We start from the raw sequence: 25,466 nt of genomic DNA, 5'->3' as shown, positions 1-25,466 counted from the left end.
GCAGGCTCTGGATCTCCGACTAGATTAAGATCATAACGGTATTCTGCTGCAATCGATAGGCGGTCAGAATACGCTATTGACAGAAACGTGAGATCATTCCTTGCGCAGGCGAATGATAACGTAGTAACTACGAAAGGAGACGTGAGTGCTGTTTGGAACCTCGCAGCTGCCAACAGCGTCAGGTGAAAGCCACACGCACTCATTAAACGCAATAGCTTACAATGGCTTCAGTGTTAGCCTTTCTATCGTGGAAGTGGACACGGATCATTTCGCTCACATAACCCTGCAACCAAGTTTCTACCAAGCGGTTAGGTGGCCAATGGATCGGAAAACCTGCCGCTAAAGACCGACTGGCACATACGGGACTCAACAGCGCGTGCGAACACTCAGGGATCGAAAGAGCTTGCGACAGTCACAAACACGCAAAAGCTTTCACGATCTGGACCAGCAGACGATGATGCATGTTCTCTAGCACCGTGTGCATTCATATGCAGACATACGGTCCTCATGAATCGCCACTGTTGTCTCGCAGGCAACTGTTTATTTGGAACACAATAATCTTGGGGCACGTATTGAGCAGAGAAGTTTTAGATACGGGCACCTGGCATGTCTCATATTTTCTTTTAGTTATGTAGCGGGAAAAATCATTATTATTTTATTATCATTCTCCTTCTTTTATTGATCAAGCCTGCTGATGACGACTCTTCGAAATCTGTATTAGCAGAGAAACTACGAGAAAGTAGGCTTACTTCAGGAAATTAGTTTCAGCTTCGTGCACTAGCAGCAATTCTTCGCCATTTACTTCCTGGTAATACATTCTAGGCGTTAATCGGAGGACTGGGAACTCCTCCTGGGGGACATAATTTTTTGCACAGCAACTGAACCACAAAGAAAACTTGTCAATGTTCTCCAATTGCCCGTCCATGGGTATGTATCAACAAAATTTTTTATAAATGATTCAAGTACTTAATTAGCTACACTGCGATGTTCTTTTCATGTAGATTGCTAGTCTGAAAGCCACTGAGAAATATCAAAAATGTTTAAGAAACAACAGATTAGCCGGACGTTGTGACTGAGCGGTTCTAGGCGCTTCAGTCAGGAACCGCACTGTTGCTATGGTCGCAGGTTCGAATCCTGCCTCGGGCATGGATGTGTGTAATGTCCTTAGGTTAGTTAGGTTTAAGTAGTTCTAAGTGTGGGGGACTGATCACCTCAGATGTTAAGTCTCATAGTGCTCAGAGCCATTTGAACCATTTGAACAACAGGTTATGCCGCACTTCTTTTTGCGGATGAAGTGAGGTAGATATTCCACATATGTCTCGCAATGGATCGTGAGAAGTATTATATAGTGTCACCATGACTCCACCGACAAACTTTTGGAACTCTATTTTGTAGCAAGAACTCCGCAAATAGCTGTACTTTGATCTAATTTTATTAGGGCACTACCGGTTTCGTACCTTGTAACCACATCATCAGTATACAAACATTAAACCATGGTAAACAACATGGCGAAAATTACAGAAGGCCCAACCTTCTTAGTTAAAAGCATAATGACCGTCTGAGAGATAGTTAATGAATAGAAAGTTGGGAGAGAGGATACGTCTGCCCAACTTCTCGTTCGTTGACTACGAGGGGCGTTTGAAAACTCCGAGCAAAGTCCGAAAGATGGCACCACCGGCGCGTGTCGATGTCATGTTTAGTTAGTAGCATCTTTGGTAAGAACGCACACTACGTTTCAGGCATATTGGTCTATTTCTTTGTGTTTGGCATTTGTTTGAATCAAGGAAATCGAGTGATTGTCAAAAAATGGACGAAAAAGAATTTCATGTGGTGATTAAACATTACTTTATGAAAGGTAAAACGCCTCAGGAAACTAAAATGAAGTTTGATAAAAATTACAGCGACTCTGCACCTTAGATTACTTGAATGCTATACCTGGATGCGATCTGACTTCATACATCATGATGAAATGTTTGGCAGAAGTTAACATTTTTGCTTGTGTGCTCTAGTGAAGGAATAGTGATAAGCTTAACCCGCATTCAAAGGAAGAGGGAGCCGATTTAAATGATTGCAGTAAAATCGTACAGCGGCTGAGGGCCGAGGGGAACGTTTTGTCTTTAAAACCTAGGTGAAAACGTTGCGGAATGCCCAGTTCCTCGGTCTCATTGTGCAGACACGTTGAGTGGCGCCGGTCGGTCGGCGGCCGCGTCCAGGTAGGCTGAATAGCGTCGAGGAGTCGCTGCTGCTATGGGCAGAGCATTGATGACTAGCAATAAGCAGGGGATTGGCCCTTGTTAGGCAGGCAGCCATTGAGACGACTGTGTGTTTTCTACGAATTTCTGTGGGATAGGTCAGTGACGTTCAGACGTCCAAACTCTGCTACAAGTCACATTTGTGAAGGCATGACGCTTTTAGGGAGTTTATGGCCGTTCTTTGGAAAGTTCTAAATGGACGCAACAGGGGAGATAACGATGTTTTTATGGAGGGCTGTGGGTCCACCCAGGTCATGCTTTTAGCAAATACACAACGTAAATACGTGAGATAGAGGCAGGAAAGCTAGTTGGTCAAATGTGAGTATGTAGAGCGACGGTCTCCCAGCTTCGAATGTCCTGCTCCAGCTCGTACTAACGTGTGAGTAGTTTTAAGATGTGCTATGCTACCGAGCTGGCAAGGAAAGCTGAGAGAAAAGAGGACACTCTTGTACTGGCGCTTCGCTAGTAAAGAACTGCAGGTCTTTACCTAAATGGTGAGACTTGTGTCCTTTACTAATGTGCCACTGAGAGCCTGTGCTAGTCACCATCTGAACCACCAGAGGTACTGCTTCTAGCTTCACGCATGCAATGAGTGATGCGTGGGTGTACTTATTGTTTTGAGTTGGCCGTCTAACATATGACACTCCATCATGCATAGTCGTGGTTCGGAGTGAAATTGTTTTGGCAGACCATCAGATGGGTCCACCTGCAAACTGGAATCCACCAGGGTTTTATAGGCTCATAGGGAAGTACCTGCGATCCGAATTAGCCATACGTAGGACCTCATGCTTGCATTTTTTCAGGTGCGCGCCATTAATAACAGATTGCTGCCGTCCATCACTCCAGTCGCCGAGCGCATCATGGTGTGTTTCCCTGACCTGCTGAAGGGTAAAGTATTCGCTGCTACGGCGTAGGGCTTTAATATATGCTTCTCAGTCCCCTCTTGTTTGGAACCATATTTTTCTTCATGGAATAGTGAGAATAGATGGTTGATAGTAGCATAGTTTTAAGCCACATCACGGATTCACATGTATGAAATCAGGTAAAGCGATTAGTTCTTGATAGTGTCGTGTGATGATCTCCAGCTGATCACTTTCTTCACCATAGACTGCATATTAGTGAAAGCGTTTGTCAAATAAATATGTTTGTGTGACGTTTCTTTAGCCATTTTTTTGTCTTGTGATATTAAGAATGAATAAATCTATTGTTATTTAGACCACTTTGTAATTTTTATTGAAGTCATGATGACAATTGGAAGTTGGAAGCTTGTAGTTTCACACCCAGTGCGAAGAATATTTTGTCTTGATAGCTACGGACGTGAATGAGAAGCTAATGTCGAAAATCTTCAGCGCACGTTCAAGGCCGCCGAATATTTAAGACCATGGATAAGTTTTAAGAGCTCTAATTTGCTTGCTGATGTTTTAAAAATTAAAGAAAATGTTGATCATACTCACCAAATTTCTGTATTTTCTGTTATAGTTGAGAAAATGTTTAGTGGTACAATTTACAGTACCGGTACTACAATTTAGAAGACCTGTGTATGAATTGTACGACTTTGCACCTCCCCAGCTATTGTGCTATATCTTTTAAACTGTAAAAGAATTATTTTCGCATCTTCCGGCACGAGTGTGTCAGAGGAAGGGCTGCACATTATTAGCTCAACTTTTCGATATGTAAAATTTCAGTAAAGTCAGAAAAATTCTGGAAGTGGTACAATTTCGGAGATTTTGCCCTGCATGCGGTCTCAGCTGCTTTGTCAACTACCTTTCCTTCATGCTGTTTTTCTATTGGATCTCTTCAATATACTTCTTTCTTGAAACTGCACCGAACTCGACTTCTTAAGCAATGTTCCCTGATCACTGAAAAACTCCCAACGAGACAGCTATTGTGCAAGTTCTGTTTAATTTTTGTATACATGTTCTGCTTGGACATTAACATGACTTATTATCTAACTTATAGCGGGTGCAGTTGTTATTATCTGTTTTTCCGCCCTTTGTTGCTTATTTCTATACGATGATTATCCATTGCGGATGAAGCATGGAGGATATAAGGAGCAGACTACCAAAGGCGCAGACTCATTAATAGGTGTCTATTATTACGGAGCCGGCCGGTGTGGCAGTGCGGTTCTAGGCGCTACAGTCTGGAACAGAGTCACCGCTACGGTCGCAGGTTAGAATCCTGCCTCGGGCATGGATGTGTGTGATGTCCTTAGGTTAGTTAGGTTTAATTAGTTATAAGTTCTAGGCGACTGATGACCTCAGAAGTTAAGTCGCATAGTGCTCAGAGCCATTTGAACTTTTATTACGGAACAAGGGCCTCAATGTGAGGAGGAAACTTCTGAGAATGTACGTCTGGAGCAAAGCATTGTACGAAAGTGCTAGGAAAACCGACTGACTGACAAGAAATGAGAAAGCTCTTTGGAGAATCGGCACAGAAAGTAATATCTGGAAAAACTGACAAGAAGAAGATAAAAGGCGATAGGACTTCTTCAAAAAATGGCTCTGAGCACTATGAGACTTAACATCTGAGGTCATCAGTCCCCTAGAACCTGGAACTACCTAAACCTAATAAACCTAAGGACATCACACACATCCATACCCGAGGCAGGATTCGAACCTGCGACGAGGTCGCGCGTATTCAGACTGTAGCGCCTAGAACCGCTCGGCCACTCCGGCCGGTGATAGGACTTGTGTTAAGACGTCAGAGAGTGATTTTCATATACTAGAAGAAGACTAAAAAGTATAGGGGAGGAGATGGTAATACACACTACAAATAATTGTTGTCGTTCCGTGCTACTCTGAGATGGAAACAATAATAAACTTCCTAAAATTGGAAACCATGGTGACAAAAATCTAATCGGGCAGCTGGGGTCGTTATTTATTGAAATTATTAGGAAGAGTTGTGGAAACTGTGAGAAACCCAGTACGAAAATTTAAGGACGAAAGAAAAATAAATAATTAATACTTTCCGTTACCATAGCTGCAGCAAAAGAAACACAAAGTATCCCATTTACCTATTATTAAATTTTTCAAGAATAGAGAGAGATTACCAGGGCCACGAAATGACATTTAACTGTCACCTATTCACCTATTCTTTGCAAATGCTTCCCTCCTCAGAGAGACAGGAGAAGCTAGGTTGTTTCCTTCCACTTACTTCTACAAATGTCGACACAGATGAAGCCGTGGTTCTCGGCTCCAGATTAGCGCGCCGGCGCCTCGCGCAGCTAAACCCTGCTGTTGATGTCGGCGTTGCCGTGGCGCGTGACGCCCACACAGAGCTGGGGGCCCCTAAAGCGGCTGCCGTACGGCGCGCCCCTGCAGTTAGGCAGCCTCACACGCCGGCTATACGAGCGGCCGGCGCTGATGAAGCCCGCCAGGGGCCGAGAAATTGAGCAACAGAGCGACGCGGCTTCCCAGCGAAGCGGACCACCACACCACCAGCGCCACCTGCTGACCCGAGTGTGAACTTCCGTACGGACTGCGTGGTCCAGATATCCAAACTTTAGTGCACGCTTGCAGTTCCAGCCAGAAGTGGACGATTGAGAACTGTTGACAAGAGACAGCACAGGGAAAAAACAATATTTATGTAACTCATGAAAAGGCTGAAGCTGTTGTTGTTATTGTGGCCTCCAATCCCGACAGTGGTTTAAAGCAGTCTCAACGATGACATGTTCTGTCAAAGTCTTTTCATATGGGTGTAACTACTGAACGTACATCCTTTAAGACTTGCCAACTATATTCAAGCCTTGGCTCCCTCTACGATTCTTACTACACATGCATCTCTCAGCTACCAAACAGGCAATTCCTTGATGCCTCCGGATGCGTCACATCGAACAGTCTCTTTTCCCACTCAAACTATCACACGAAATTCTTTTATCTCCAATGCTATTCAGTACCTCTTTATTAGTTATACGTGCAGTTGCGCTCTGCCAAATGTACAGTTCGGTAGTTTTCTTACAGTACGTAACTGACGTAGTAAATGGGAGGATTACCGGTAATATTTGTAGCTTTGGTAGGGAAAGAAACATTACTGAATGTTTGAGAAAGAAACTGGCGGCCGACGGCTTCTCTTTGTTTGTTTGTTTTCAATTTTTTTGTTTATTTTTTTGCACATAGTTGGAACTGCACGTCATTTGGTGTTGGTCATTTGTGTATTTCATTTACCTACAAACTAAATTTTGTGTTATAAGCTATAAACTTCTGTGCTTTTACGTAACCAAAGCAGTTGCTTTTTGCATCAAAAGTTTACACGCAGAACATAAATGTATATGTAGTTACATTGTTATATAGCATTCATGGGTGTGTTCTTCAGCATCATCAAAGGCAACAGTTTCGTGTTATATTGGTAAGTGTGAAGAACAGAAAGATGTTTTGTCTAAGCTTGACAAAGTATTGCAGCAATGTTTGATATGTCTTCCTGTACAGCTTTTGTTAATATCACCTTTTCTGAGCAATTTTCGTTTTCTACCACTTCTTGTTTTTGCTGCAGCGTCACTGTGTTTCACGGTACAAATCAACAATTTGCGAATAAAACCAGAATTAAGAACTGACAATTTCAAATTTGTTATAAATACCGTTTATTTTTAAATAAGAGGCTGGAGGATAACTATACAGAACAAAAACGTTTCGTAGGTTACGCTACCCTTTATACACTGAAGCACCAAAGAAACTGGTATAGCCATGCGTATTCAAATACAGGAATATGTAAACAGGCACAGTTGTAAGATTGGTTACTGCTGCTTATGAAGATTTAAGTGAGTTTCAACGTGGTGTTATAGTCGGCGCACGATCGATGGGACACAGCATCTCCGAGGTAGCCATGAGGTACGTATTTTCCCGTACGGCCATTTCACGAGCGTACCGTGGATATCAGGAATCCGGTAAAACATCAAATCTCCGGCATCGCTGCAAGAACGGGACCAATTACGACTGAAGAGAATTGTTTAAAGTGACAGAAGCGCAACCCTTTTGCAAAGTGCAGCATATTTCAATGCTGGGCCATCAACAAGTGTCAGCGTGCGAACTATTCAACGAAACATCATCGATATGGGCTTTCGGAGCCGAAGGCCCAGTGTACCCTTGATGACTGCACAACATAAAGCTTACGCCTCGCCTGGGCCCGTCAGTGCTGACATTCGGCTGTTGATGACCGGAAACATGTTGCCTGATCTGGCGAGTCTCGTTTCAAATTGTATCGGGTGGATGGACGTGTACGGTTATGTAGACAACCTCATGAATCCGTGGACCCTGCATGTCCGCAGGGGACTGTTCGAGCAGGTGGACGCCTGTAAAGGTGTGGGTATTGTCCAGTTGGAGTGGTATGTGATCCCTGATACATTTAGATACGACTTTCACGGATGATACGTACGTAAGCACACCGTCTGATCTCTTGCATCCATTCATGTCCATTGTGCATTCCGACGGACTTGCGCAACTCCAGTATGACACTGCGACACCGCACATGTCCAGAATTGCTACAGAGGGCTCCAGGAACACTCTTCTGAGCTTAAACGCTTCCGCTGGCCACCAAACTCCCCAGACATGAGCGTTATTGAGCATATATGGAATGCCTTGCAACGTGCTGTTCAGAAGAGATCTCGACCACCTCTTACTCTTACGAATTTATGGACAGTCCTGCAGGATTCATGGTGTCAGTTTTCTCCAGCACTACTTCAGATGTTAGTCTAGTCCATGCCATGTTGTTTTGCGTCACTTCTTCGGGCACCCTACACGATATTAGACAGCTGTACAAGTTTCTTTGTCTCTTCAGCGTATATCCTCACTCAGTTTCTAGATGTTTTACCACTTCCGGTTTCTAGGAGAATCTAGTCTACGGTAGCTTTACAACTGTAGTTATACGATCTACCCATCTAGCCATCAACCACCTCGTGTAGTACTGCGGCTCAACACACTTTATCTTCTTCTGTTCGGAACTACTTATCGTTCCATGTTTCAGCCACGTCAACGGCTAGGTCACAGATTAATACGAGGTTCAGAAAAGTGTTCATAACACATAAATTTCTATTCCACGCAAACAAACATCTCTTTTTCAAAAGCACTTTTCTCACTTGCCAGTCTGCATTTTATATCGTCGTTTGTTTGGCAAACCTCAGTTATTTTGGTGGCCAAACATTTAAACTCATCTACTTCTTCTACTGTCTCACTAATCTAATTCCCTTAGCTCCGTCTGATTTAGTTCGAATATAATCTATAATCTTCATTTCACCTTTGTTGGTAATCATCATAAAATCTCTCTTCATGTCACTACCATTTCCTTCAGTTAATCATACATATTATTTAGCTTCTCTGACAATTACAATATTATCAGTAAGCTACAGTATTTTTAGTTTTTCTTAATTGACTGTATTTTACATTCCACATATCCCCTTCCTTTCCTCTGCTGCTTCCTTTGGCTACAAAATGGCTCAAAGTTTTATTAGGCTAGTAGAAGATTTTTCCGTCTGACACAGCACTATCATTCATTTCTTTGGCATTTTGGTGTTGATACAGTGGATTATGCTGCGCCTTAACGTAAGTACAGTTGGACTTGATTTGCAAATATTTTTGTTCACATAGTTTACTTTAAGGTAGCTGTATTACGTCGATTTCTTTCAAATACATGAAGCAGAACACTGTGTTAACCATAAAATCATTCGTTTAGAATGTTTTATTACCAACAGAAATTCATCAAAAGTTAGTAACGGTGGTAGAGACTCGTAAATTTACAGTAGTTAAGATAAAGAGTATTCAATTCACATGGAGATTTTTTATGATCGACATGCATGATTCAAAAAGCTGCAACTGCTGCTGAAAAAATCAGGATAGTGCAAAATATGGTACCCAAACGATCTGTGACTAAGACTGAAGGAAGGAAATAATGAGAGAGAGGCATAGAGTCATCACAAAAAATTTGCATAATGATTAGACATAAGACAGTTTTTACAAGATAGGCATCACATTTGTAGAACATTGATCAAAGGCAAATGTGGAACATACTTCTTCGCAGTGTTTCGTTGACTTTGAAAATAATCAAATTTTTAGCACCAAGGAGAAGAGTAACAACCACCACAGAAACTATGAGGTAATGACAGCAGTAGGTAGAAGCCAATGGCCCCACATATTATGAAGCAGGACTCCGCTTCATGGAAATGGATGAATTTGGCAACGGTTTTCTTCCTTTAACCGATAATACACGTAAAGTAAACAAGCCTTCTAAACGAAATTGAAGTAGCTTGAATGGGGAAGAAAAATAAATCACATTCTTTTCTGCTCTGTTGCAAGAATCCAATAGGAAAACGAATGAATCCGTTGTACTGAGTTCTGGAACATCCACCATGCTCACAAGACGTGGTACCCACTGACTTGCACCTGACCCAGCACCAGAAGAATATTGTGGCTGGACGCTTATGGTTCCTCAGATTTGCAGGGTCGATGGATGTAAAAATTGGGCATGGGAAATTGACCTAATTCGTAGTTGTGTCGAATTCTAGCATCATTTTGTCTAAGAACAAAGTATTTCACACGTACATCTATAATTAAACAGTAGTTGAAAGAAGAATTTATTATATTCTGTCCTTTCAACTTCAACGGCTCGTTATCCCAGTCATAATTCACAGAATGTAATAACCGATTATCGGGTTCCGCCAATGAAGATGGCCAAATTCTGGTTTCTGTGCTCATATGGAGTAAAACGAATGTACGATAATTGGTTTTGGTAAAGTAACAAATAACTTGATGTATTACTGGGCCGGTAGTTTATAAACGGTATATAGTTCAAATGGCTCTGAGCGCTATGGAAGTTAACATCTGAGGTCATCAGTCCCCTAGACTTAGAACTACTTAAACCTAACTAACCTAAGGACATCACACACATCCATGCCCGAGGCAGGATTCGAACTTGCGACAGTAGCAGCAGCGCGGTTCCGGATTGATGCGCCTAGAACCGCTCGGCCACAGCGGACGGCCTAGTATGTTTAAATTAAAACATTTCGTTCCTAGTGGAATCTTAAAACTTGCCACAATTTTCTGAAATGTTTACTGTTTGTCTCCGAAACTGTAATCATTAGTAGTTATGTAAGTGATTTGATGTGGTAATCCGTTTTGACGTCAACAGCGTTTTAATTGTTACAGCCCTATTTCATGTGCAGAGCTATGTCATATTGACCAAAAATATCAATTTCTCAAAGAATTTACCATATTTCTCTCATTAAAGTGGGGCATTACTCTCCGACTACATGCTTAGTTGTCTGTTCGAAATATTTTCCATGATCATAGTAGAATTTTGCACTTAACTAAAGTAACCGATGGTTAATGGAAATGCCATGTGGCAAGGGCCTCCGGTCGGGTAGACTGTTCGCCTTTCGAGTTGACGCTACTTCAGTGACTTCCGTGTCGATGGAGATGAAATAATGATGATAAGGATAACACAACACCCAGTCCCTGAGCGGAGAAAATCTCCGACCCAGCCGGGAATGGAACCATGACCGTTAGGTATGACATTCCTTCGCGGTGACCAATCAGCTACCAGGGGCGCACACCGATGGTTAATGAAACTGCATTACACCTACGAATGACAACTGGCAATATTTACGTGTGTGGAGTTGTGTTATCGGAATAAATCACGTTGTACTCACACTCCTCTGTATTCCTAACGGCATTGGACTTTATTTTGTTCATCCAGCTGTGACAACTGAAGGAATCTGTTCCGATCTGCAGTAAATGAAATCTGTTAACTTTCCACAGTTCAGGTAATACTTCGACGTTTAAATTTATTGCAAGAGCAGTCTTATTTAACAAAACAAGATTAAAATCCTCTCGAAACACGATGACTTAATTTGAATATTGTAGAGCTTCTCCCCCCCCCCCCCCCTCCCACCGTGCCTTCCTGTATACCTTCATTCCCCTTATTCTCATTATTCTCAAAACATTCCGTCTGGATGCCTCACCATGCTGTCGCGCTATCTCTTCCACTGGTAAAACTTATCCGCAGGATTAACTGAACGCACTTTGAATTATTCATTGAAGTTGTTACGACTACAGATGCGGGCCAACGGCTTTGCCGCAGTGGTAACACAGGTTCCCGTCAGATCACCGAAGTTAAGCACTGTCGGGCTGGGCTAGCACTTGAATGGGTGACCATCCGGTCTGCCGAGCACTGTTGGCAAGCGGGATGCACTCAGCCCCTGTGAGGCTAATGGAAGAGCTACTTGTTTGAGAAGTAGCGACTCCAGTCTCGTAAACTGACATACGGCTGGGAGAGCAGTGTGCTGACCACATACCCTTCCGTATCCGCATACAGCAATGCCTGTGGGCTGACACGGCGGCCAGTCGGAACCTTGGGGCTTCATGGTCGGTTCGGACGGAGTTTAGTGCAGTTTAGACTACAGATGCGAGACGAGGAAAAGAGGTTTACATAGTAACTGTTATAATCATTTCGCTGTGTATCCACAATGTATAAGTGCCGCATCCATCTGACACTTGTGTGTCTACGTATATCTAGGTACCTGACACTGACAATAGCACTCCTTCGTATTCCAAATAAATAAAAGTCTGACACTATAAAGTACTAAAAAAATCTTTTATTAGTGTGATGAAATTTTATTAATATTTTTGAAAGTATGACACGTTCAATTTCTTCATTTCCCATGCAGCTTTTGAGCATTTCTCAGAAGTTTCCAAAACTCGAGAGGTTTAAAATTTTGTGGCTACTTCTAGAATACCTTAAATAAAAGGTATCACTAAAGGAACAAATTAAAGATTTTAATTCTGGTAAATCTGTAGGCTACAAGTCATAATGTTGATGAAACATTCGTCTGAAAATTCCAAGAATAGAGGAGTTTCGTGGGCCATTGAAGTATCTCATTGAAACCAAATATTTACCGTGTTATGTTAATTGAAATATTGTCCAAACTTAGCATGAGAATGCTTAATAGCCTAGCGCAGTAGCTTTTAACATTGACGGTGGTAAAAAATGTCCTGTTAATAACCTGAACAAGTCTGTGTTATAAGTACAAGCCAATCGAAAGTTTGCGGGTCTGAGGTGGATTTTGTCAAAGCTTCCATACATGTTGTGAGACCATTATTTGAGCTCTGCTGGCTGTTTGTGAAACGTGAAACTAAGCTTAATCGAAGTCAGAAACCTGATAGGCATCCTAAGATGCCTTCTCATGATCTTATACGGTTTTCTAACTCTCTGTACCTCTTCGAATTTATACGATCAAGACCTAGTACCGGTAAATTTCAGATTTCGGTGCTGAACTACATAAATGTTTGCATCCTTTTATATAGTTGGACGTGATGAGTAAATGGTTGATTTCCCATCAGCAGTATAGCTTTGTGGTGGGACAGCCACGATTAGAGAACATAAATGAGTGAATAGAAGAGTTTGGCGACCATTAAATTAGCACACGAGTGACGAAATAACAGATATCGAAATAAGTGATTAAGGGATAGGAAAGCAACTGAAATCACTCAACAAAGAAATGGCTCTGAGCACTATGGGACTTAAACACCTGAGGTCATCAGTCCCCTAGAGCTTAGAACTAGTTAAACCTAACTAACCTAAGGACATCACACACAACCATGCACGAGGCAGGATTCGAGACTGCGATCGTAGCAGTCGCACGGTTCCGGACTGAAGCGCCTAGAACCGCTCGGCCACCGCGGCCGGCTCATTCAACAAAGGGTTGGCCACTGGACCTCAAGGGATACCAGTTCTTTTCTGCACAATTATGAGAGAGAACTTGCCCGCTTCTAGCATCGATGAACCGAGGGTCTTTTCCGGATGAAGTGTTCCTAATGGTTGAAAAGAAGCACCACTCATCCCTGTCTTCAAGAAGGGTCGTCAACAGATGCACAAATCGCTCTGTTGTAAAATTTTGAAACATCTTTTATGCATGGTTTACGACATTTCTGGTGACCGAAAATTTCCTCAGTAAGAACCATCAAGGGTTCCGGAAACAACGATTGTGTGAGACCTTGTTTGCTCTGTTTGTCCAAGAGACGCTGGAAACAGTAGGTATAGACATTCAGGTAAAGACCGTATTCTTTGACTTTCATAAGGCGATCGACAGAGTCCCGCTCGACGGCCCAATGAACCCAACACGAGCGTACAGAACATCAGACCAAGAGTGTGACTGGATTTCCTTGTAAAATGGGTAAGGTTAAATTTTAATTATTCATTTCTTAGTTGTTGCAAGATATTGTCGCCTCTTGTGAAGACTGATAGGGTCTGAATTTATGTAGCTAACTACTTTTAGACATTTTACGAATGCATGACGGTGTTTTCCGAGGAAAAATTATTATTTTTGCATCAAATTTTAATATAATTAAAATTCAGTTTACTAAACACATGTGTTGTTGTTGAAACATAAGTAGAGTTTCGTTTCTTTATGAGACAGTGGTAAAGTTCTAACAGTAACGTTAGAAGACATGCCCATATTAACTATATGCATAAATGGAGTTCTATCTCTAGAATCAAAGGCATGTCAATGCCTTACACCACACAAGCAAGGCCAGTAGACGTTTCTGACACCATACAATAATGTTTAAGACGCCTTACTACTCTTGTTATTTATTAATAGAATTGGGTAGTATTAGTGACAATCGCTCTTTCATCGCACATGGCTAGAGGAAATGTTGTTCGATAAATATTGTTGTAATGACGTCATTTCTTAACAAAACATCAACATCCTGCAATGTTTACAGTTAAATGGTAATGTGGACAAATGTAAAGCCGTGACTTACTTTATGTACTTTGCTACGTTTACCTGTACTGTGTAAAATTCACAAGTGGATTGAGTATTACTCCGCAAATTAGGAATAATAATACCCAAAAATGGAAGTATAATAAGATGCTACAGTTTGTTTACCAGACAATCGGAGAATGATATTTAATACAACGCAAAATTTTCCGTAATAGCTTCCAGGTGCAAAATCTCGGGACGTCCTTCATGCACCTTCCTGTAGTTCCTATTGGAAATAGACAAAATAAAATTCCACTAGCAGTAGGTAGCAGAGAAATGTTTAAGTACTAAACTTCTCTCATCGTACTCTCCTGAATGAAACAAGAAAAAATTGCTCAGTGTATGGAACGGTAAGAGTACTTTTGTCAAGTAGTTTGTAGTGATTTACGAGGTACACCCGTAAATATGAAAGATCACGGCATTCATTATAGTTCCATTTGACTTGAAGACACCCATATAACGGTTAGTGTTACTTAAATCTCTCCTCTTGGCACACGAATGACGTGGAATTATTAACTTGCGGACATCCAACACTAGCGATGGCGAGCTTCACGTGTACGGGAACTGAGTGTGGCTCGCGGTGGATGTAATCACTGACGTGGGAAGAGTAACGTTGGAGCCACAAAGGTCGAGGGGAGGGCAGACTGCAGCGAAAGCGCAATCTAGCACTGTTTGTTCCTGAGCTGGGGGAGGAAGACTGTAACAGCGAATCAGAAAAACTTTCCACTTATCCTTGGATTGACTCCCTGGGGATGACATAACTCTCAATGCACTCACCTCGTTTGTAAGAGTATATTGGAAAGGGAATAGCGTCGTAATTCACAAGTGAAGAGCAAGCATTCCGTATTTGTCACAGTAAAAATAAATAAGAGTCCAATACGGAAACTAATGCCCTCTATTTATTTTCGTGGAATCTAGAACAGTTACTGATAGCACGATGACACAGGTATAAAGAAAAATTTGATACGGATGGTTTCAATTTTCCACATAGTCCCTACCATTTGTTATGCATTTTTTGCCAATCATGAACAAGAGCCGACAAGTCACGCTCGTAAGAAAACTCAACCAGTTGAGGTTTGCCACCGCCGCCTTACAGCTTTAAAGACAGCATCTGAGTGTGGAAAGTGTTGGGTACAAAGTACAGCTATTAAATGATCAGAGAGACGCAAATCTGACGGTGTTACATTAGGACAGTACAACAGGTGTGGTAGTACAGTCCAGCTAAATTTGGTTTTGAGTTCAATGGCCGTAAAACAATTTTGAGATCTGGCGCTATAATGTTGCAAGAGGACGTTTATCTTCTCATTTGACCTCACTCTGAAAATTCCGGTTTTCAGTGTAGACAGAAATTACTGGTAGTTGTCTGAATTAACTGCTTCGGACTGTTGCATCACTAGTAGTTCATATATTTATTTTCTGTAGCATATATTTTATTTTCATTTATATTTCAGTTGAATAAGCTGTACAGCAGGTCAGATATTACTCATTTCCACTGGCATCGAAGATAGGTACACAATGTCTCTCTCCAGCAGGACAGGTCATCAGTAATATTATACGCTATAATGAATCGCCTATTGTAACACACTTAAACAGAAAATACATTAACAGATCGTTTGTATATAATATCTTACAAGTAAGTGACGGGTTTTTTACATTTATCTTATGTATTAAGAATTACTGTTCGTCGTCCAGTGATTACAATACGCAGGCCTTCAGTCACCAATACAACCAACAATACGTAATAATACATGCAATTACGAGAGAAGTCAATTTACATACTGTTCACCAGAACGTCCAGGCAAGAAAGACTCTTGACAAAATTTGTGGATGAAACACGCACTGGGAGAAAGTTTCTCAGAAGCAATTTAATATCTTCGTGGACTAGAATTATAGTCATTATGACAGAGTTGAAGTAGTCAAACCAAAATTATACAGGGTGCCTCAGGGGGAATGGTCAGTATACATAGGAATGACGGGAACGATCATTCGAAGCAAAGAATTCTAGTAAACATGGGCTCTGAAATGCCTACCGTAAGACATATGAGCACTTAATCATCTTAGAGACTGTGAAACAACTCTACTGCAGGCTCTTTGCTTTCGATATTTTGAGGTGTTAGTATGGACCAAAACAAGAAAAAAGTTATATATACTAATATGGTATCTTTTCTTTCGGACATGTCCGAAAGAACAGATACCATCGGTGACCATGCAGCTCGTTAAAATGAAATTACAGTTAAATGAACACCCTTAGCTGCTTACAGGCGTTGACATACGTCAACGGGGACAGATGAAAATAACTGCCCCGACAGGGACTCGAACCCGAGATCTCCTGCTTGCATGGCAGACGCTCTATCCATCTATTTTTATTTTTTATTTTTTTTTTTTTGTGTTTTTGTCTTTGCGGACGTCACGTAACATCCGTTCAAGTTCTTTGTTAATCCTTTCACTCAGTTTTTCGTTGCAGAGGCCAACCAGCTCTCTTATCGAACACGCTGAAATCCATCTGAGCCACCGAGGACACAGAAGATTGCGCGACTGCAGGGATTTATCTCTGGCACGCCTCTCGCGAAACCCACATTCTCAACGTATTGTCCCGCACTACATTCGTAGTGCCCCCGCCCATTATACTCATTACTCGCGGCGCGTTGCCGATTCCCGTAAGAGTTCGGGCACTGTTTGTGCATTCGCACAGAAGAAGAAGATGGTCAAGTGGCCGGTGAGCCATAACTATATATATATTAATGTGGTATCTTTTCTTTCGGACATGTCCAAAAGAACAGATACCATCTTAGTATACATATAGTTAAGGCTCACCGGCCACTTGACCATCTTCTTCTTCTGTACAAATGCACAAACAGTGCCCGAACTCTTACGGGAATCGGCAACGCGCCGCGAGTAAGTATTCGACCGACACTAACGTGACGCCGTAGCGCTACACGATAATGGCAAACCAATACAGAAGATCAACCTTGAAATTCTCATTTTGGAACCACTTTACCAGACCAAAGGCGCTCGAAGTCCAACTCGGCCCGGCTGCCGACATTGTCGGCATCCATTTTTCGATCCTCAGTAGCACGGTTTATGTAAAACTCACAAAAGAAGCTACATGCGCCAAGGTGCTTCGTGTGATGAAACAAGAACTCCGGCCATGTCGCACTGGGCTGCGGACTGTACGCATTTTCGACCTTCCGTTTGATCTCCATACGGTAGATGTTGTGGCGGCGCTCCGCCCCTACGGCACGGTGCACGAACACGTGCGAGAAAAGTAATGGACCCAGTATAAGACGTATCCAGTGATCAATGGAGTACGCCAAGTGCGCATTGACCTCCAACGACACGTGCCATCCTACCTACAGATAGGAGGGTGCTATTTATGATGGCCAGCCGGAGATGTGTTCCGGATGCGGCAAGGAAGGTCACCTTCGTTCCGAGTGCCTCCAGCGTCGGATCACACAACTCCCACCGACTGACATTGCACTTACACCGACGGAGACTATTCCCCCCGTGACTTACGCGGCAGCGTTCTCGACGTTCTCCAAGAAACAGACACAGCCGTCTGATTTAGAGGTACAGGAATCGCCTTCCACGGACAGAAACCTGAATGACCAGCCAGACTGGCAAGTGGTGGAAAACAGTACGATGATGCTGGAGCTACCGAACGCGACAGACATTGACGACAGCAAGATGGCAGTTGATTCCCTTATTGTACCGACCGAAGCATTTGTCCCGGCGGGGGCGTGAGTCAGTACCGTCCTCTGACAATGAAGGTCACGTATGGAAACAATGATCAGCGAAATGCCGAAAGCGCCGTCGTCGGACCGTGTTGGAACACGGCGGTTCACATTTGGCCGGGAAAGAACAACTGACCACTCGACAAGCCAACTACAAGGCTGAGGCCGTTTCCACCGACTCCAACCTTGGAAAACAGAGGAGAAAAGTGCAGCGTTCGTCCACCAGCCCCTTGAAATAAAGAGTGGGCAGCAGGAAGGTACCAGTGCAGGCAGCGAAGTCGCCAGGTTCCTTACTATCAAACATTCCGAGCCTATGGAACATGAACAGACATTCGAGCACGCTTCGTGGGCCGAGGACGTCGAGACACAAGATCCCGATCCGCGGCCAGCTGAGGCGCCGCCGGATCATGCAGCATAAGCAGCACAAGGAGGACCGCATTGGCGGGGGGTGACATCACATCCGATGGTCGCTTCTCTCCAACATCAACATGGATAACCTCGCCCAACCAACGCGTTGCCAGGCTTACCACCTGCCGACAATGAATATCAACATGATATGTTCTTCTGTCAAGATCCAACTTTTGAAAGAAACGATACGAGCCATGGGAGTTGATTATACTTTCCTACAAGAAGCGAAAACGACCGCACTCCCAAACTTTTACGGTTACGCCACATATGTGACGCCCGGTGGCCCTGCAGACACCGGAGCGGCAATATTAGTGCGTGATGGTATTGAAGTTACTGACGTCACGTATCTTCCCTCTGCTTGAGGAATAGCACTTACGGCGCTCAACACCTGATTCATTGATGCTTACGCGCCGTTGGATACCACCAGACGTCACGACCGCGCCACATTCTACTCCACGGATGTCACCCGCTTTTTCCTCGGACAGTACGAAAACAACGTCTCCGCCGGCGATTTTAATTGCGTACTTCATCTCAAGGACCAAATCCGACACTACGTGCCCTGTCCGGAACTGAATGCGATGATCCAAGAACTTCACTTGTACGACAAGTGGGAAAAAAATCCACGGTATTCGCTCTGGTCACACTCATCTTACCAGTCGTTCCGCCAGCCGACTAGATCGCATATATGTGTCGCAAGGCCTCACACAAGGAGTGGTGGCCGGCGAACTATGGCCTCAGGCCTATTCAGATCATAGTGCCTATATCTGCACTATACATCTCCTTCCCCAACAAGTCTGGTGCAGCAATGGCTTTTGGAAATTTAATATAACTCATATCCAGGGCCTGGATTGCCGTCGGCAAGTTGAAGCAACGTGGACTGACTGTGAACGCCGTCACCCCCGATACACCTCGACTCTGGAGTAGTTGCTCCTCTGTGCCAAACCGGCAATCCGCAGGACACATGCAGTTTGGCAAGGACGTGGCTGAGTGGCATCGACAGACCCTAGGTTTTTACTACGTGGCACTCAAGGATCTCAACACCCTTCCCCGGAGAGACAACATGACCAACGCAGAATCAAGCTCACATACTATCATTGACGAAGCGCCGACTAGAAGGTGCCGTAGTCCGCTCGCGACGGCACGACCGAACGGCCGCAGAGGAACCCAATATGCACCACATTGTGGCGAATAAGCGCCGACATCGTCAACACTTAATCACATAAGACACAAGACAGTGGCTTCTGTACGACCGAACCAACGATAGTAAAGGCTGTGGAGGATCATTTTCGTCACATTTACCAGGAAAGGACCCTAGATGACGAGTCCACTACTGAAGTGTTACAGCTGGCAACAACTACTATCGACGAGGCTACCGTCAATTCATTAACGGAGGAAGTCTCTCGAAGAAGTCGAAGACGCCCTTGACAAAGGTGCGGCCAATGAGATTCCTGGGCCCGATGGATTGTCCATCGAATCCCACGGGACCTTCCGCGACGTCAGGATGCCTCGCTGGGTTATAATGTTCCGCGAACTTACGTCTCCAGACTGTGTTGTACCACCAGCGTTTGTAGAAGGACTTCTCATACCAGTCCACAAGCCAGGTGGAGGAAGATCAATTAACGACTATCGGCCGCTCACAGTGCTGAACGTCGACTGCAAGACTTTCGCCAGGTTTATGGTGGGCAGTATTAAGACAACTTTGCCGATGATTCTCGCCCGACAACAGACGTTGCAGGGGGAAGAAGCCAACATACACTTGGCCACCGCTTACTTAATAGCGATCGCCTCTGCGTCCCGTCTGAGAGCGGCGATCGTCTCCATCGATTTCAATCGCGCCTTTAATCGAATGCATCGTAACTTTCTCCTATGAGTGATGGAACGTATGGGATATCCCCCGGGCCTCATTGACACACTACGGCGTCTTTGGACCGCAGCCAACTCACACGTCCAGGTCATTGGAATGACGGTAGGACAAGTACCCATTAAGAGGTCTCTACGACAAGGTTGTCTCCTTTCCACCTACCTTTTTGCAATCGCACTCGAGCCACTCCTCGGGGGCCTTAACCACCGGCTATCAGGCATCACGCTGCGGGACGTCACCTTTCGCTATAGGGCATACGCTGACGACTTGCTACTGCTGGTTCGTTCCAATGACGAAGTCCAAAGCGTACTAACCTGGATCGAGCGATAAGGAAAGGCCGCAGGCAGTCTTCTGAACATCTACAAGTCGGCCTCGTTGGATACTGGGAGTGGTCGCGGACCGGAAGTCCTCGCTCCCCTCCCACCAGTTTTTGATCTGCGATATTTGGGAATCCTCCGCTCACGAAGGATGTACGAAAAAAAACTGCAGCAAATTATCGACGGTTACTACAGATCACACGCACGATGGTGCGTCAGAACCTGCTGCGGGACTTGAAATGCTACAGCGTGTTGAATACTTGAACCGCCACGTGGCATCAAAACTCAACCTTGTGGCACAAATCCTCCCACTACCGCTGCATATAGATCGCCGGCTTCAGGCGGCCTTCAGTTACTACGTTTCCGCGGGTCATATATTTAAAGTACGATACGACACTCTTACCCTCCCATTGCACAAAGGGGGTCTGGGATTGGTCAACGTCAGCGCGAAAGCAAATGCCCTTTACTTGAGCAACATATGGAAAAGATGGAAAAGTCAACATACCTCTCTCACGGATCGTTTACTACAGGTTCTGATGCCAGTCTCTCACGTCCCGCCGGTGTTGGTTGGGCACGTCGCACTACAGCTCTCCCATGTGTCGACCTTCATTCTTGATTTCAGCTATGTCAGCTCGAACGTCCCCACCACAAATCCACCAAAGGCGAAAGATTTTTATACAAACCCTCTGCGGGCTGTTCCCCATAACGTGGTGGACAACAAGTACCCTACGGTTCTTTGGCCAACAGAGTGGGAAACGATACACCACAACTTTCTGTCGACCACGGTGCGTTCCAAGTGGTATCAGACCGCCAACAAAAAATATGCGCTATTTGGACTGGCAGACTCACACTATTGCCCCTATTGTGACCTCTTGGATACCGATGAACGTCGTTTCACATGCGTATCGTCGTCCGGAGTTGGCGACTAACACAGAAGATATTGGCTTGTTACCTTCGGGTCACGCCTGATATGATTGATCCTCAGACCTTCCTCTGTCCAGTTTAATCTTACTTTTCTTCATGCGCTTACATAGTTCAAAGGAATTACCGTGCCTGTATCTTTACCGACGGAGAGAAAGAGCAGCTTGATTACTGGTGGCTTCTACAAAATGTTCACAATGCCCTCGAACGCACACCGAGATACCGTACGCTCTTCGCAAATTATTTACGCAGTGTTTTCGTTGAACAAGTTTCTGTGCTGCATCACACTTACGGCTGAACGTCCTGCCTTGTCAGCGATGAGAGAAGGAAGATATAGGTTACTTCAAGGATTGCTGTTTTCCTTGAGGCACTAGGGTAGCAGAATGCCTCCGTTGCAGATACCTTTCAAAGGAACTGTTGGGGATATCAGATTCCGATGGTCAAGTACAAAATGGAACCAGTTACGTTTATTGAAGAACTTTTTTAGCTGGAATTGCATTAGTGAGTTACATTTTTATTTTTCTGTTTACTCTTTGAATACCATCTATGTTGTTGTAACACACCGTTTCTAGAATTATCATTTGTACACGTTTCCTCATTGTCATAATGTAAAACAAAACAAAAAGTGAGGCAATACTTAGGGACAATGCCTGAAAAGGGCTAGTTCATTTCTTTTTTTAGGGGAGAGTTAAAGTGGCGGTTTCTTCATTTTTGGAGATTGAACTTGTCTAAATACACTCCTGGAAATTGAAATAAGAACACCGTGAATTCATTGTCCCAGGAAGGGGAAACTTTATTGACACATTCCTGGGGTCAGATACATCACATGATCACACTGACAGAACCACAGGCACATAGACACAGGCAACAGAGCATGCACAATGTCGGCACTAGTACAGTGTATATCCACCTTTCGCAGCAATGCAGGCTGCTATTCTCCCATGGAGACGATCGTAGAGATCCTGGATGTAGTCCTGTGGAACGGCTTGCCATGCCATTTCCACCTGGCGCCTCAGTTGGACCAGCGTTCGTGCTGGACGTGCAGACCGCGTGAGACGACGCTTCATCCAGTCCCAAACATGCTCAATGGGGGACAGATCCGGAGATCTTGCTGGCCAGGGTAGTTGACTTACACCTTCTAGAGCACGTTGGGTGGCACGGGATACATGCGGACGTGCATTGTCCTGTTGGAACAGCAAGTTCCCTTGCCGGTCTAGGAATGGTAGAACGATGGGTTCGATGACGGTTTGGATGTACCGTGCACTATTCAGTGTCTCCTCGACGATCACCAGTGGTGTACGGCCAGTGTAGGAGATCGCTCCCCACACCATGATGCCGGGTGTTGGCCCTGTGTGCCTCGGTCGTATGCAGTCCTGATTGTGGCGCTCACCTGCACGGCGCCAAACACGCATACGACCATCATTGGCACCAAGGCAGAAGCGACTCTCATCGCTGAAGACGACACGTCTCCATTCGTCCCTCCATTCACGCCTGTCGCGGCACCACTGGAGGCGGGCTGCACGATGTTGGGGCGTGAGCGGAAGACGGCCTAACGGTGTGCGGGACCGTAGCCCAGCTTCATGGAGACGGTTGCGAATGGTCCTCGCCGATACCCCAGGAGCAACAGTGTCCCTAATTTGCTGGGAAGTGGCGGTGCGGTCCCCTACGGCACTGCGTAGGATCCTACGGTCTTGGCGTGCATCCGTGCGTCGCTGCTGTCCGGTCCCAGGTCGACGGGCACATGCACCTTCCGCCGACCACTGGCGACAACATCGATGTACTGTGGAGACCTCACGCCCCACGTGTTGAGCAATTCGGCGGTACGTCCACCCGGCCTCCCGCATGCCCACTATACGCCCTCGCTCAAAGTCCGTCAACTGCACATACGGTTCACGTCCACGCTGTCGCGGCATGCTACCAGTGTTAAAGACTGCGATGGAGCTCCGTATGCCACGGCAAACTGGCTGACACTGACGGCGGCGGTGTACAAATGCTGCGCAGCTAGCGCCATTCGACGGCCAACACCGCGGTTCCTGGTGTGTCCGCTGTGCCGTGCGTGTGATCATTGCTTGTACAGCCCTCTCGCAGTGTCCGGAGCAAGTATGGTGGGTCTGACACACCGGTGTCAATGTGTTCTTTTTTCCATTTCCAGGAGTGTAAGAAGATAGGTCCAAAATAAGAGAGTGAGAGATAGGTTTCTTTAAAGATTCGTTGTAATGGTGACCAAAAAATTGGTAAGGTGACCCCTCGCGATAAGCGGGAAATCCGGGTTCACGTCCCGGGTCGGCATAAATTTTGATCGTCCTCATTTCATTCTGCAGCTGATGGTAGTCATTATTCATAATTGTGAATTCATCTAATGTGTTTTGTAACGGGTGTGGTCGCTGCAGTGCATCGTCATCAGAATAACACCTGCACTGCAGTATTGTGTGGTGACCAGACATCTTAGCTTCGAATGGCAGTTCCTTTCATATATCTGAATAGTGAACAGTCCTCCTCGGGCGCCCTATATACATTTACATCAGAACAGTACCTGATATTACAAAGCTCCAAGCCATCTACGAGAACATCAAGCTCGTCTATCCTTAGAGACTGTGTACATCACTTTGCCTGCAAATGGCTGTTTCTTGATCTTCTTTGTTCGAGAAGTTGTATGTCCCCATTCCACCAACTGTCTTTTTGGTTCTTCCTAGTAGTGGTGACACCTACACCTGCCACTACCATTTTGCCCACAAGTCAGTAACTTACCACGGGAAAAAAAGAGGCACAGCGTTCATATATGTAATAAAACATATCACGACTACATTGTAAAATACGGTAGAGTGACAGGAACGTAATTACGCCAAAAAGAGATTTATTGACCGAGTGCGGTATGTCTTGTGTGTGTGTGTGTGTGTGTGTGTGTGTGTGTGTGTGTATGTGTGTGTGTGTGTTGACTCTTGGCCAGTGACATACACTACAACATTGCAACACGGGATGCAGCATGGCTTCACCTATTGTGAATCTGGTCGACAAGCACAGACTGGGGTATAGAATTTTCTTCTTTTCCCATGTCATCAGTCCTCTGGTTTGATGGTAGCCGCCACCAATTCCTCTTGTGGAAACCTTTTCATCTCACAGTCGCAATTTCAACCTACGTCCCCAATCATATGCTGAATGTATTCGAATCCCTGTCTTCCTGGACGGTTTTTAACCTCTACAGCTCCCTGTAGTACCGTGGCAGATATTCCATGATGTCTTAACATATGTCATAGCATCCTATCCGTCCATCTTGTCAGTGCTTCACATATATTTCTTTCGTCGGCGATTTTGCTGAGAAATATGGTACGGATTGTGTAAGGGGCAACCAAAAAGTTTCCCATCTAAGGTCCTCCGGTCCAGCATCGGTAAGCCAATAAGGCAAAGTCGCCGTGAGCACTGATGCAATCATCCCAGCGACGCACCAGGATGAAGTCCGTAACTGCTAGCAGCACATCACAGTCAACCCTTCAAGACCAATAGCTTGGGGAGACATCAGAACTACAGGGCGGTTGACCCAATGTCTCCCATTTGAGTTAGTGTAGCTTCTGCGCTATGAAATTTGCAACATTTGTTATGAAGCAGCAACACTCCTTGTCGCAGTCTTGTGACAGACTTACTGCCCCACAAATTCTTCATTCTCTGATGGATGTCTACCGATGTTTGACCTTCGGTAGGTCAGGAAGGAATAACAGCACGTAGCGCCTATTTGGATGCATTTGTTAATAACGTCGTCACATTTCCGCATTTATCGAGCGGAAGTCGGAAAGACGAATCCCTCACTAATCATTTGCGTACATGTCGGTGTCTATACACCCGCAGCGGCATCGCGCTACGTTGCATATACACTGCGACAGTGGCCTATAACAGAAACTTTATCACACGTTATAGTACACAGTTTCAATTGCTTGTTATTTGTTACTGACGGGTTTCCGACCAACAGGCATTCACTATCAAAGTTTCTACAACGATACATACACTAAGATTGGTGACATTACTTTACAAGAAATTTGCTTGCATACTCAAATTGGAAGAATGCTTTCAAGAAGTGGTGAAGTCACACAAAAGAATCCACTCTACCTCATGTAAAGAATCTGTAGTAGTGATGAGTCTTGTAACACTTTTAAGGCTTTCGCCTCTGGCCAGCAGTGAAACAGAAGATTAATATGTTTTCTTTTACAGATGAGAAATGAAAGAATTCTCTTCGTGTACGCT

The 25,466-nt window shown here is 44.5% G+C and overlaps 1 pseudogene; it reads left to right on the top strand.

Moving 5' to 3' along the window:
- The first annotated feature begins 11,296 nt into the window (after window positions 1-11,296).
- LOC126482776 (5S ribosomal RNA) lies at window positions 11,297-11,414 on the top strand (annotated as a pseudogene).
- The last annotated feature ends 14,052 nt before the right edge of the window (window positions 11,415-25,466 follow it).

This window comes from Schistocerca serialis, chromosome 5 (genome assembly GCF_023864345.2).
Source record: "Schistocerca serialis cubense isolate TAMUIC-IGC-003099 chromosome 5, iqSchSeri2.2, whole genome shotgun sequence".
Taxonomy (NCBI): domain Eukaryota; kingdom Metazoa; phylum Arthropoda; class Insecta; order Orthoptera; family Acrididae; genus Schistocerca; species Schistocerca serialis.
The sequence above is the reverse complement of the archived record's forward strand: the minus strand, read 5'-3'. Positions and strand labels throughout refer to the sequence as shown.